We start from the raw sequence: 16,005 nt of genomic DNA, 5'->3' as shown, positions 1-16,005 counted from the left end.
AGTTGCTCTGCGCGCAACGACCGCTGCTAACGGGAGACGCAAGAGCATTAATATGTTGCTGCTCTAGCAGTGCTAAGTCGTTTTCTCTCAGTAATTTGGATAGTCGGCCTATCAGGCGTTTTTGGTTGACTGAGTCACGTTGTAAATACATATCTTGTAATCTGTCCTCCCAGAACAGGAGTATGTAACCTTTATAGACGGATAAGCCAAAAAATACAATTCACAATACCTATTTCGATGTTTGAAAGTGGAATGACACACTGTGTTTTTCTAACAATTAGAATGAAACATACTTTTTATATGATTCAGCAACTGCTTGAAATAGTGATTTATTTGATCAAAAAAAATTCTAATGATGGAGTCAATCGGTATATGTACATAACCGTGTCTTAAGTCCCATTAGTTTGTAGGGGAACAAAAACCTGACACGGATGAAAAACTTCTTAACAGTTCTCAAAAGAATTTGACTTTTATCTTTTTTTGGAAATCAAGTGATTTTTTTAAAATTTATATGACTTATTTGCCCCTGGAGTTAGGCACTGTTATATATAATCCTTCAAATATGGGTACCCAAGTAACGAAGATTATGCCAACTAGTATTAGGAAGTTTTATTATGGTTTAATTATGGCATTTTTCTGTGCAGCTCGTTTTATGACGGTTTTATTATGGTCGTGCAGAATGCTTATATTTTTTTTGTGACCATATGTTTTCAGATGGTTTTGAAAACGCTAATAAAACTTTTATTAAACATACTGTTTTAGTTATTTTGAAAGAGTTGTGAATGCTTTTTTTAAACTATAATAAAACACAAACTTAGAAGTTTGCTCCAAGCTTTCTTTTGCATGTTCTATAATAGCACTCAGTGCCTGATTATTAAACCGCCATAAAACTTAGTGACAGTTCTCGATCAAAATGTCAAAACAGGACACGCTCAGATTAGATAGCACATATTTGAATTGGAACTCCCATTTTTACACATTTTTGGTGAGTTATGCGTGTTGGTTTTGAGTTTAAATTAAAAAAATACATCTTTGAAAACTTGAAATAACCGAAAGTGGTATGAATATCTTTACAATATGAGTATTGAGTGAAAGGGCCCAAATAGTAGGAAAAAAATTGTTGCTTGACGCCATCATTAATTCAAGATGGCGGCTTACGCTTTTATTTTCAAAGCTGTAAATTACTGAAAATATCGTGAAACCTTCACAATATGGTTATTAGGTGAAAGTAATAAACGAGTAGAAGTCAAATTTCGTTGCCCGTCGCCATCTTAAATCCAAGATGGCGGCTACCACTCTACTTGAAAATACTGTAAATGACTGAAAATCGCATAAAACCTGTATTATAGGGGTATAAGTTAAAAGAAATCAACCGGTAGAAGTTGAATTACGCTATCTTACGCCATCTTGAAATCCAAGATGGCGGCTTCCGCTAAACTTTAAAATGTAGTGAATGACTTAAAATGACATGATCCCCAAATTGGTAGTGGGTGAAAGGGCTTAACGAGTAGAAGTCGAATATTGCTATCTTACGCCATCTTGAAATCCAAGATGGCAACTTTCTATAAACTTTAAAAATGCTCTAAATCATTGAATATCGCATGAAACCTCCAAAATATGGGTATTTGTCAATTGGGATAAGCTATAAAAAGTTTATTTTTGCATTCTGACGCTATCTTGAAATCCAGGATGGTGGCTTCAGCTGAACTTAAAAATACTGTAAATGAATGAAAATAGCATGAAACTCCCAAATATATTGTATTGGGTGCTAAGGCTAAATGATAGAAGTCAAATATCTCTTTTCGCGTTTCTCTGAAAATCTGTAAGTGACTGAAAATCGCACAAAAACCACCACAATACAGACCCCGTTCGTTTTTGGCAACATCGAATTTGGCACATGTGCCAAAATCAGACGGTTAACAGAAAAAACATAACCTTATAGTTTTCGCTAAATTAAAAATTAAAAACTAGAAACAAAACAAGAAAAGTTCTAAATGCATTAGAATCATAATGAAAAAATAATAAAAGTGATTTAAAATGATCTAAATTGTTTTAAAATAGTAGTTTTAATGTAGTATTACGTGAAAAAATGTTGTGTTCAAGCGATTTTCATTGATTAACTAGCTTAGCCTTTTCATTCAATACTCGTATAGTGGTGGTTTAATGCGACTTTTTGTCAGCATTAAGCATTTTGTCAGCATTAAGCATTAAGATGGCGGATGACGCCATCTTGGGTTTCAAGATGGCGTCGGATAGCGAAATTCGACTTCTACTCGTTTAGCCCTTTCACCCGATACCCATTTTGTTGAGGTTTCATGCGATTTCAAGTCATTTACACCATTTTAAAGTTCAGCGGAAGCCGCCATCTTGGATTTCAAGATGGCGTCAGACAAAGAAATTTGACTTCAACTCATGATTTATTCCACGGGTCATTGAAAACCAATCCCTTTTCATTCAAAAAGTCTGTCCTCATTTACTGTACTAATGATTAACAACTCAGAAATGAGGAACTCAACCTTAGCGGTTGGCTTGCGAGAGAAACGTCAAATCGTAGCTTTTTTTGGGGTCATCATTAAACCATAATAAAACTATGAATTGACTCACGCCATGTTGGTTGCAAAATCGAAGGGTACAAAATGACGCCATGTTGATGGATTCACAATGCAAGCATTGGAAAATATTTTTTCAGGCCTTTTTTCCATCAATCCCATTATGATTGACCATCAGATTTGACGAGGCGCATTTATTTTAAGATAATATTTCATATACATTTTACCTAAAATCTTGACTGGCAGTAGAAAAGACGCTCATTATATGGGTAAAACATTGGTTTTTTAGCTATTAATTTTACCAGATCATATCTGAATAATGCAATCATCTTTCATCAACAATTACGGTTGCTGGAAAAAATAAAAAAAAAACTCCGAGAACTCACAGAACCGAAAAAAAACAAAAATTTCAAACATGTTTAAATAATAGCTTTTTAAAAGCTATAATAATAGCTTTTAAAAGGTGACCAATATTGATGACTAACAATGATTGGTCATGTTGACGTTCCTAGGATAGGGCCAAATAGCCTGATTTTGGCTTTATTAGAGTCCAGGTGATGTTATAGAATGTGCTTTAGCTTTTTATGAAGATTAATGCTATGGTCCAAACGACATTTTGAGGACCATAATAAAGCTAAAATTGTTACTTGGGTAATGAAGAAGTTATTTACTGGGGATTGGAAAAACAAAATGACGTATTCCAGCGTTGCGTCACTTACTTCATTTAGGAAAACTTTCGTAATGATTTTTTTTAATAATTTGCAACCAATGAAAGATTTTTCTATGCAATCGTTCACAAGAAAAAATCTTCTTGCTCTGTTGCGTAGCATCTGGCGACTTTTCAACATTTTCAAAATTATCTGCGGATTTCTGCTTTGTCACTGACGGAATGTAACGAACAATTTTGAAAACGACTATTATAAACTGACAAAAAAAACTTTTAGTTTTTGCTTTCAATTTTAGTGCGTTTTGTTACGAGCAATCCAATACAATTCGTCGCGTCTCATCACACCATTTTTTGCAACAGGGATTTGTTCCATACTCAACAATAACTTATTCCAATAGAGGTCGATTTTGAATGTTAGTGTTGTTAATTTGTCATTGTCACCCGAAATTGCACCACGATTAGAGTTAAAATAAATAAGTTATAATGGCTTGAAAGTTACCTTAAATTCCGAGTGTTAACTCATAAAAAGTGTGCAATGTGTGTTACACCAAAATTTGCGCCTGAAGGACGCAATACGCCTACGAAATCGTAAAAAACGACCGATTTGTTACACAGCACAGTTGAAGTTTCGTCACATCATTTAAAAATGACTTCGTGGTGGACAGGCGCGTGGAAATAATAATATCTGCGAGGTGAAATACAACGCACTGATTTGCGTTTAAAATAAAGGGAGCAAAAATGGACGCATTTTTGTAATATCGTGGTGTTCAATTAATAATCCACTATCCCTAAGGTTTCATCCGGGTGTGCCTAAATATGAAATTCTGTTTCCCGAATTACATTGAAAAATGCCAGGATTTTGCCCGGATTCATTCAGTTTATTTTAGCAAATCAAACAAGAAAAAAAAGTCATGTAAAAATTGTTTGTTCATGCCTCCAGAGGGACATTTTTGGAGCAAGTTTTAATACAAATTATTATGAATAGTTTTTCGGGAGTCTTAAATTTAAAATCTGTCGATTAAATTTCAGTAATTTCTGAGTTTTGACAAAATTTGCCCGGATTTTTGGTCGTCATTTTATGATCAATTGCCTGGATTAAGCTAGGTTTTGTCAGACCCGGATGCGTACTGAAAAAATTCTGGCAACCTTAACTATCCCCATTCACTCCACTCGATGGACGAAAAAAGGTAAGTAGCTTAAAAAAATAATAGTTTGAAATCTTTACTACTTCATTTTATTTCTATGTTTTGGTTGGTTCTTCATTATATGTGTACACAAAATTCACCTTCTAACGGAAATCTAAGGCTGAAAGAATGTACTTGAAAAAATGAAGCGATTTATTATTTTTTTTTCATACAGAAAAACCCCACTTATCCGAGGAAGTCGGGGGAAAGGCCACCTCGAATAGGTTAAACCTCGGATTACACAAAAAAAAAAAAAAAACATTTAAACCCCATATCCCTTTGCACTGATTGCATATTTATTTTATTTATTGGTCTCGGTCTTCGATAACTCTATTTCTTATATGTAGACTGTTTACTTAAACTACGCCTAAAACTATCCTCACTCATATTGAAATCAAAACATACATACACTTGGTTGAACAATCTACAAGAGATTTCAAATGGGATATAAAAATTGTTTCTTCCATAAGGCTCGTGATATAGCACAGTAAGTTGCCAAGTCAGTTGCCTCCTGAGCAGATGCCCGCGAGTTTGAGCTCAAGAGTAAACATCAAACAGTTGTACCGGATAAGTTTTCCAATAACTTTGCTTGTTGGAACGATTTTCGGACCCTTTTAAGCAACTCCGTTTTTGCTGGGTGTAGCTAAAAGCTAATAATTCTTTTTATTAAAAGGTTCACAATAATAATATAACTTCAACTTACATCGAGTGTCCTACTATATTTCTAGCGTTCCAAGTATTCCAACAATCCGAAATGCCAGAACAACTGTGCCTTAACAAATAGTGTGGAATTACTAATTTGCGGGAAACTATCCTAATCTTTTATACTCACAACTGCGAAACCTAACCAACAAATTACTTCCGGTACAGTTTCTGCCGTATTAATCTTCCCGTGGCCTAAGCGATAAGCGAGCAAATAAAAACGACGGAATAATCGAATAAGTCGAGAAAATAACGATTCCGCGCAACCAAGATTCACCACTAGCAAGCTGTTTCAAAATTAGTCAAAATGACTCAGGATTATTTCAATTTGTGTTTATTTTCATCTCCTTTACACCTTCTTCCTTCTTGTTGACGTCTGGTGTCAGTCTGACACCGTGTCGTTAGGGTTAGCCCCTGTGGGCTGTCGAAGTCGCGACAACATTGCTCAAACTGCAACGTTGATAGAAGTCGCAAATGCCATAAAGATGGCAAAACGACTATGATAAAAAAAAAAGTTTCTTCTCTAGTTTTTTAATCTTAGTGGCTCGAAACTTCTTTAAACATAGGTAACCATCATCATCATCATAAAACAAGGTTTCTCATCTGGGGTAGGGGAGATGGGGGCATAACCCACCTTAAGCAAAACCCTTATTTAACCATAGAGAATAGCTGTAATATGTGAATTACATCATTGTTTCGTGTTCAGACACTCAAATAGTCTATTGCCTAATTGGATGAAACTTGAAAAAGTAGATAAAAACGTTTAAAAATGCATTTTAAAAATTTTTGCCGAAAGCTGAAAACCAGTCACTGTAGAGGCATAATGAGAAACCCCCCGAGGCAGTATGAGCACCATTAATGAAGGCATAATGAGCGTTTCTGCCGGGGATTCTAGCAGCAAATTCGACTCGATGAAGTCAACTGACTAATAGAGCTACAGCTTGACTTGTATCGTCTGACGATTTGGCCTACTAAACGGTGAGGCGTAGATTCATCAAACAAAGCAATAACAAAATAATCTAGGTCTGATAGTAGAATTCAAAGAATTAACACATGCTCATACATTATGTTTCTGGTGTTTTGTTTGACGGATGATGCTTTGATGCTATTAGCCGTATAATGTAACAATCAAAAAAAATCAATCATGAATGGTAGGGGAGAACTGTACAAGACGCACCAGCGGGGTAAGATGGCCCATGTCATTCTTTCTCAAAAAATCACTAACCTATGGCTTCGAATGATGTTTTTCTTCATTTATATTGTAGCAAACAAGCTTTTTCATCATTTTTTAGATGAAAAGTTCATAAAAACGACTTAAATTCTTAGAAACGGAGGATTAATGGAATCAGCGTGAAACCTGTTATTTTTCATGGTTAACATTTAAGGTTTTATGGTTAACTAGCCTGGGCAATCTGATGAAACTGCAGCTTATCGTTTTTCCACTCGCATGCACTTTCGGATGACTATAAATATTTAGCTGTATTTTGCTAACTTCATACAAATTTTAACTAAAATCAATCATATCAGAATTGGGGCAGAATGCCCACAAGACCACGTGTTTTAGGCTCAAATTTGGAATGCTGTTAACTTTTGAGAAAACCCAAATATCAAAACAAAATGCCATTCTTTTTATTTGCTGACTCCCAAATTACGATATCAATGCATAATTATGATAAACTTCGTCCTTGTTCTAGTGAAAAAGGTGCACCAATATTCGACTCGAAAAAATTATCTGCCGCCATGTTTGCCGCGATATCAGTCTAGAAATTGAATTTCGTTGCCTACCTGAAGGCGTTTTACCAATAAGTCTATAAAAAAGTGTATTTTGAAAAGCGAAATTTTCGATAAGTTTAGCATAAGTAAATGTTTTTATGCCAAAGTATGGTTAGTTTACAAAATATGATGAACATTTAATTGAACATTTTATGTTTAAATCATTACATTCTTTAAAATCATTGTTTCATTTCTTACCACCCTTTTCGCTTGGCGCGTTCTGTCCACTAGTTTTGGCGTTCTACCCCGCGGCTTGTTTTCTAGCTGTTGAAGTTTTTTACAAAAATATAATCAAAATCGTGTTTTTATCATATTTTTTGTTTTTGATAATACGTAAATCTGATCCCTGAATCGTCGTAAGCTTTCAATTTGGTTCTTAGATGATTGGTATCGCTGTAAATAGCAATTATGCTTAAGTGGTGCGTCTTGTACAGTTTTCCCCTATGTGCAAAAAAAATCCTCTCGAACAGGAATTGAACCCGAGTCTACTGATTACCTTTCCGACACCTTACCAATAGGCCAAATCGACGAGTCAAGCTGTAGCTCTATTATTCAGTTGACTTCATCGAGTTGAATTCGCTGCTAGATTCCCCGGCAGAAAGTGCTCATTATGCCTTCATTGTTAGTGCTCTGTTCGCCTCTAGTGAACAAATTAAAGTAAAAAAGCGTTTTAAAATTGATTAAAGGGAAAAATCGAAAATTTTATGATGTTGAAAATTGAGAAACAATGTGTAGATCATATTGCAGTGCGTACATTTCAGATCAAGATGATTTAAAGGTCATAAAAGCTTATTTGGTGGTGCTCAAAAATTATAATATTTTCGTCACTTGAGAGCCTAGCTGGTTATTATTTGATATTTCTGTAAAAATGAAAAGGATATTTCTTTTTTGGTGAAAAATTAATACTACAGGTAGTACGAAACAAGTCCTTACGAAAATTTGTTTAAGAAAATACGTACTTTTGTAGAAAAAAGGAGTGCTTATTATGCCCTGGGTGCTCGTTATACCCTCATCTCCCCTACTTGAAATTATTTAATATTAATAATGTTGATATTTGCTTTATTGATTTTTGAGTACCCTCATTTCTGCTCATCGACCGAGGATAAAGCGCCTATATTCGCTCTTGAAAGTAAAAAAGAACAAAACAGTAACATTAGTAAAAATCAAAACCTTTCGAGGTCTTTGAAAGCTAGGATGGTAAATTTAAGGATTTAAGTCAGATACAAAAGTATTTTTTTTTCTTTAAATTTAGCAAAGTTTCATGTAAATTCAATAAATTATGTGGTCTGAAAACTAGGAATAAATTAAAGCATAAAAATGTAAATAGAACGAACTAACATTTTCAGAAATGTTGAACAATGTTTGTTTAATGAAATACTGATGGTGGCGCATCTTGTCCCGACTGCGCATTTTATACCCAGTTCCCCTAATCCCGTCCCTGCTAACGCTGTTTGTGATGGTGGGTGACACGGTGTACAATATAATATAGTATATTTATTATATAATATAATATAATATAATATAATATAATATAATATAATATAATATAATATAATATATTTATACCGTGGGTGGGTGATATAATTTAAGGTTAATTTTGGAAATATAAACAAAATTAAAATTATTTTTTTTAATAATTCGTTTATTTGAAACGGCTCAAAAAAATTAAAATTATAAAAGCGGCGTCTTCGTTGAGAGACAACAGAAAAAAACCTAAATATATAACAAAGATTTCTAATATTTTCGATAGTAAATCTTAAAATTTACATCCCTGTGTATTTTTACACGACGGCTTTCGTCATCCGATTTCATGCATTGTTTTCGATCTAAATTTACACGCCTTTAAAAATACATCTTGGTAGAATTTTACATCAAAATCGATGTTCCGTTTTCGTACATCGTTTTCGGTCATAAATTACACGAATTTTTCTTGCTGTGATTCGCATCTTCAAACAAACTGCTTACTGCTAACAGATGGCGGTACAGTAACGAGATAGATTTTTGGGTTGGTCGTATTAGAATTTTGTAGAGTATGCAAAATATAAGAAATCTTGAAATGAAAAACTCAGTGATTATAGACATAAAAGGATAGGATCCCAGGATTTCTTCAGGCTTGCTGTTCGACGAGTATGGTCAAAACAATGCCTGACGGTAGGGAGTGTAAGAGTTGGATGGTCAGCGGGACACTTTAGAACCGCACCCAGGATACCAAAACAAACGCAACGCTGCTTTAATTGCTGGGACTTCGGTCACCAATCCCGAAACTGCAACGGATCCGACCGGTCACGATGTTGCCGAAGATGTGGTGAAGAAGGACACTTCGCTAGAGTTTGCAAAAATCAACCGAAATGCATGCTGTGCAAGCAGGCGAATGACAATGCTCACGAAACTGGTGGCTTAGACTGCCAGGCATACAAAAAGGCAAAGGCAAGCCAGTATAATTGGATGTAATCCAGCTAAACCTCAACCATAGCGAGGTCGCACAGCTTCTGCTGGAGCAAACGGTAGGCGAAAGAAAGTGCGACGTGGCGCTTTTATCAGAACCATACAGAATTCCGTCTGGAAACGGTAATTGGACAGCGCACAGGTCCGGTTTAGCTGCTATCTACGCCACGGGACGTTTTCCTATCCAGGAGATAGTGATACATTCTCGGGACGGATTCGTGATTGCTAAAATCAACGGCATCTTCTTTTGCAGCTGCTACGCTCCACCAAGATGGACGATCGGGGAGTTCAACACAATGTTGGATGAACTCACTCACGAACTGACAGGAAGGGCCCCTGTAGTGATACACAGAAAAAAAATCTGAATCCTAAACGACACTGAAATTGAAAACCTTCATTATTACATGACATGGAACGCGATTTATTGATGTAAATTTACAAAATAAAAACAGTTGAATCCTTAACAGCACTGAATTCTAATGACACAACTATTACTTGACACGGAACGCGATTATTTGATGTAAATTTACATCACATATGATGTAAATAAAAAGAAGCATCACATACGACGGAATTTTCAGTGCGAATTAAATATTACACGTCTTAATATTTACATGTCTTTCAAATTTTACTCGTCTGTTGAAGATTGCAGACGTGTAAGATTCAACTCGCACTGAAAATTCCATCATATGCGATGCTTCTTTTTCGTTACATCATATGTGATGTAATTTTACAATTTTTTTTGGTCACACGAAATTCTCAACAACACTGAATTGGAAATTTCTCAAAATTACACGACATGAAATATTACAATACACTGAACGTGATAATGTCATGTAAAATTATAAACTGTGAAGAACAAGACCAGACAAATGTGACAAAAACGGTTAAGTCAAGTCGTGTGCCAAAGAATTTTCCCCGCGCGCGAGTAAGTTAATCGGTGTTGATGGTTCCCGGAGATATCCGAAAAACAGGGATGCTGTTCTGGAAGCGGATCCACGGTGTTCAACATTGGATCCGGTACTTCGCGGAAAAAATAAAAGAAATAAAATATAATGTGTGTTAAAAAAATTTTTGCCGCTTAATAAAATGAATCATATTAATTATAGATGAGTTTTATTTTTATTAAGAGACGTGAAAATTCCAGTATTGAATCATATTAACAATAAATAAAACAAAACAAATTCCAATTGGAAAGTTTTTCTTCCAACATTCAGTGATTTTATAATTTACATCATTTTTATTTTACACGTTGCTAAATTTTACATCTTTTTTTATTTTACACGTTGCAAAATTTTACATATGATATGATATAATTTCCAACTAGCACTGAATATTCCGTCATATATGATGCTTCTTTTTATTTACATCATATGTGATGTAATTTTACAGATTTTTTTGGTAGTGTGTAGCAGGAGACTTCAACGCTTGGGCGGTTAACTGGGGTAGTAGGGGCAACAATCCTAGGGGTCACAACCTGCTAGAGTCCTTCGCGAGACTGGAGGTTGAGCTTTGCAACACTGGATCTACCAGCACCTATCGCAAGCATGTAATGCCAGACAGAACGTAAGTGATAGATATCACCTTTGCGAGCCCATCACTGAAAACTGTCATGAATTGGAGAGTGTGTGACGATTATACGCACAGCGACCTCCAGGCGATACGTTATAGAGTAGGAGACCGAAATCCGGTGTCAGTAAGGCAACTGCCAGTCCATTAGCGGAGATGGAAGACCAAAGTTTTCGATAAGGAAGTGTGCACCGAAGCTATTAACATGCAGGAAGCATCGCAGGTCCGTAATGCTGAGCAGCTGACGAAAATGATGGTAGCGGTGTGCGACATGACCATGCCCAGAAGGAATACACCGGAGTGGTGGCGACGACCAGCTTACTGGTGGACTTCAGAAATAGCTGAGCTTCGTACTAGCTGTCTAAAAGCCAGGCGAAGAGCTCAACGGGCGAGAAACGAAGCCGATAGAGAAACGAGAGGTGCCGTTTACCGATCAGCCAGGGTGGCACTTAAGCGAGCTATTAAAACAAGCAAAGAAAACTGCTACAGAGCGCTATGCCAGAGCGTAGATGATAACCCATGGGACCAAGCCTATAGAGTTGCACTGGCGAGATTCGGTGGCCCAAGGTCGCCGACCGAAAAGTGTCCGGAAAAACTGAGAGACATCGCTGCACATCTTTTCCCGCAGCATGGCCCGACGCAGTGGCCACTTACCCCGTACGACGCGGGTGCCCACTACATCGAGCCAGTAACGAACGAAGAACTTGTGACTATCGCTAAGAAACTTGCGGTGAATAAGGCCCCTGGTCCGGACGGAATCCCAAATGCAGTGCTGAAGGTGGCGGTACAGACCATTCCGGATACCTTCAGAGTGGTGCTACAAAAGTGTCTCGACGAGGGATCTTTTCCCAATTCGTTGAAAACGGCGAAGTTGGTGCTACTACCGAAACCTGGGAAACCCCCAGGGCATCCATCATCATACAGACCCATTTCTCTGCTGGACACCCTTGGTAAGCTACTGGAGAGGATAAAATTAAACAGACTTATTATCTACACAGAAGGCAGAAGTGGACTGTCGGACAGACAGTTCGGTTTTCGGAAAGGGAGATCTACGGTGGACGCCATCCGTATGGTGACAGAGTACGCGAAGCGCCCATATAAAAAGAAGCGGACAGGTGTTCGTCACTGCGCCATTGTGACGATCGACGTTTAGAATGCCTTCAACAATGCCAGCTGGGAAGCGATTGCCAAAGCACTCCACAGGATGCTTGTTCCCAATACTCTCTGCAGGATAATAGGAAGCTTCTTTGAAAATCGAATCCTGACGTACGCAACCGAAACTGGGTTACGAACTAATGCCCTAACAGCGGGTGTTCCACAGGGTTCCATACTCGGACCTGTGCTTTGGAATGCCATGTATAATGAGGTGTTAACGCTGAAACTACCAGCAGGCGTGCAGATAGTCGGATTTGCTGACGATATCGTGCTAATGATTACCGGCGAAACAATCGAGGAGGTAGAAGACCTTGCAACGGTGTCCGTAGAAAGGGTTGGCATCTGGATGGAGGGAGTTAAGCTTCAAATAGCTCACCATAAAACTGAAGTTCTGCTCGTGACCAATAAAAGAGTTGTGCCGCACATGGAGATTAGTGTTGGAGGGCACACGACATCTTCGAAACAGCAGCTGAAATACCTTGGAGTAATGGTCGACCATCGCTTAAGTTTTGGTGCGCATGTCAAAAACTGTTGTGAAAGTGCATCGAAAGTCATAGATTCATTGGCCTGTATTATGCCGAACTGCCACTGTCCAATGAGTAGCAAGAGACGTCTTCTTGTGAGCGTAGCACTGTCGAAACTACGATACGGAGGAGCGGCCTGGAGCTCCGCGATAGAGGTAGAGCGCAACAGATCCAAATTACGGAGCACACATCGGTTGATAGCCATGCGAGTTTCCTGTGCGTACAGGACCATATCAGCAGATACAGCTTTTGTCATCGCGGGCATGATTCCCATCGACATAACTCTGGTGGAGGATATGGAATGTTACAAAGCAAGAGCTGTTAGAGGAGTGCGTAAAATTCAACGAGCAGCGTCAATGCTCAAGTGGCAGGAGCAATGGGATGCATCGAACAACGCAAGATGGACGCATAGGCTACTCCCGAGACTTTCAGACTGGGTAAATCGGAAGTATGGAGAGGTCAACTTCTACCTGACGCAGTTCCTGTCGGGTCATGGGTGCTTTAAGCAATACCTTCATCGATTTAAGCTTATCAGCTCGCCTTATTGCTCGAAATGCATGGAGACGGAAGAATCGGCAGAACATGCTTTCTTTGTCTGCCCCAGGTTCATTTCAAGGCGTCAACAACTTCAAAATTTGAACGCTGAAAACATAGTGAGTGAAATGTGTCGCGACGATCAGTCGTGGCATGCTATAGTCGACGAAATCTCGCAAATCATGCGCGATCTGATAAGAATCAGGAAAGATGATGAACGGAGAGAGCGAGATAGTCAACCAAATTTGACAAGCTAATGGAAGGTCTTGGGCCTCGTATGACACTTCAATTCAAAAGCAACGCGATCTTAGGGCGCGGTATAACCCTAATCTGGACTTATACGTGTGGTGGGACTTAAAAGGTCTCACGTACTCAGCTACGATCTTTCCTGCAGCAAAAGGAAGCGGAGATACCATTCGGGGTGGTCGTGTCGGGATTCTAGTTTGGTAGTTTTTCAATCGGCCATGCCTTGGTGGTTAGAAATCCTGCGGAAGTGGCTGCTGTGACGGGCGCGAGTTACTTTGAAAGCGTTATCTAACCGGCACACGTTTCGAGGTCCCCGGGATAGTGGATGCTGTAACGGGCGTGAGTTATTATGAAAGCGTTACCTAACCAGCACACGTTTCGGGGTCTTCCGTACCACTCTGAAGTTGGCGATAGAGGAAAAGGAGAAGGAGGAAAAAGGAGAAAAAGGATAAAGCAGAACGATGATCAAGGGGAAATTGAGGAAAAATTGAGAAACAGGAAAAGGGTGAGATGTATAAGTGCACGAGCACAGCCTACCCTTTGACGTAGTATCATAGGGTGAAACCATGGGGCACATCTGACACACGAAGCCCAAGGTGGTTTTAGTGGGACGAACCCACTCACGGCAGCAAACACCCGGCTGTTATGGTTTGAAGTCAAATTTCCATCTTGTAAAAAAAAAATGGTCAAAACAATGCTTGAGATACATGTTGCGCTCGTTTTAATGAAGTGGTTAGTGTATTCGATTTTAATATTTCCAAGAACGTGTTTTAATCTAGAATAGTATATTCTTTTTATTGTTTAAATACTGTGAACCGTTTGCGAAGATCAAATAAATAAATAGACGTAAATGGATAGTAAATTTGATTGTATGTACTCAGGTACTTCTTTAATTCATAATCGGTAAATTTAAAACAGATTAGAAATAGATTTGTTATCTTTTTTTACTCTTCATCGGTATAATTAGTTTTTCGAGTAGTACCAAACAAATTATTTGCAAAACCAAAACAAAACGATCGATCAGTTGGGCAAAACTTCCAGGCGTAACTGAAATCCAAAAGAAGATAGGGCAAAACTTGCAAATATCAGAATCTAACTGAATATATGCAGTATTTTTGACAATCGACCAGTGAATATCACGCATTACTTTTTAAACAAAATGTGTTTTATTTCAATTAAAATCTCAAACACGTTTTCTTCAAATCAAACCAACTGCTGCATTCACACCTATGAAATGTTACGCTATAGGTTTTTCTGGTCATGAGGTTTGACAGCTCTACACGCTAGTGGTGACATCTCTTTCTAAAATAGTTTCATCCATCGATCCTTTATCAATGATACCTAGCTTGATGCAGCTACATCCCTCAAAACTTCATTGATTTTCCATTAGAAAATGACCACCGAAAAAATCATAGCATGCCTTAAACCTCCGTTGGCAACTAAAAAGCAAGCATGCGGCGAACACATTTCTTGCAAAGGAAACAAAAATCCCACCACTCTAAGTCACCCGAAAATTACTTTTTTTTAAACTGCTGTTCATATCTGTGCATTCAAATTTTTTAACATAAACCTGCGATTTTTGGCAACTTCAGGGCATCCGCCTGTTGCATAAATATTGGATGCAAATTTGCGTTCCCTTCAATCGCTCAACGCTTTTTTTTTTCAAGAAACAAAACCCAACATCACAAATAACTATTTTCACCATAAGCCAATGTGAACATCTGATGCAAACCATTTCCGATCATATGGCGATAGTATTTTTCGCTTATATTGCAAATTTTTCAACAAAAAATTAAGATCACGAAAAAAACACGATTCCGGTCTGTATTCAGTAGCAAAAACCTTGTCCCGCGACTTTAGCAGCTCTTTCCATCGTATGACGGATTGGCTTAATGATATAACCTACAAACTTCATATTGCTTTTATTATCCCATACCAACACTGTTGGTGTAAAATATATTTTTCAGACAATCACCATTTTTTAAAATATGTAAATATTTTTATAATATAGTTACCAGTCTGGCCTTAAATGCATAAACATGCAAATCAATGATTCATCTTTTGAATCTCGTTTCCATATGCTGGAATATGATTGTTTTGCATCACGTGTTTGTCAATTTCTTCTATCTAAACATTAATTTTTGTGATATCAGCTAGTAGAATGTTTTGTAGTATTTTTTTTACCCCTTAATGTATGCAGTACCTTCATGCTTTATCTTTAAAAACATTTTTGACAAAAAAAAAAGTGAAACTAAATTTGAACAATACCAAATTTGGTGCATCAAGCGTTATGATATCACAAGTATATCTAAAACAGTTAATTTTCAAACATTTTCATTTGATTTTCATTAAAAACAAAGATTGTTGCAACTTGTCCTTTTTTCTTAGTAGGGTGAAAATCGCATGTTTTTGTAAATTAAAAAAAACTGGTGAAAACAATAATTTTCTGACTAGGTCAATTTGATATCCTATCATCCTTAAAAATGTTTATGTACGGTATGAATATCTAGGGTCATTAAGTTTTAAGAAGCCATTGAAGTTGAAAAGTGTTCTATGATGCCCCAATTGACAGTACGCAGTTGAATCTGCGTTTTTCGGGGATTTGAACTAGCAAGAAACGCATAACAATAAATCACAGCGATTTTATATAAAATCAA

General features: G+C 37.4%; 1 protein-coding gene across 2 annotated transcripts in view; it reads left to right on the top strand.

Annotated features, from left to right (window-relative positions):
• Window positions 1-16,005, top strand: part of LOC129754469 (adenosine deaminase AGSA-like) — a 40,156-nt gene that overhangs the window by 6,019 nt on the left and 18,132 nt on the right. The gene's annotated exons all lie outside the window — the stretch shown is intronic.

Source organism: Uranotaenia lowii, chromosome 3 (assembly GCF_029784155.1).
Source record: "Uranotaenia lowii strain MFRU-FL chromosome 3, ASM2978415v1, whole genome shotgun sequence".
In the NCBI taxonomy this organism is placed as follows: Eukaryota; Metazoa; Arthropoda; class Insecta; order Diptera; family Culicidae; genus Uranotaenia; species Uranotaenia lowii.
The sequence above is the reverse complement of the archived record's forward strand: the minus strand, read 5'-3'. Positions and strand labels throughout refer to the sequence as shown.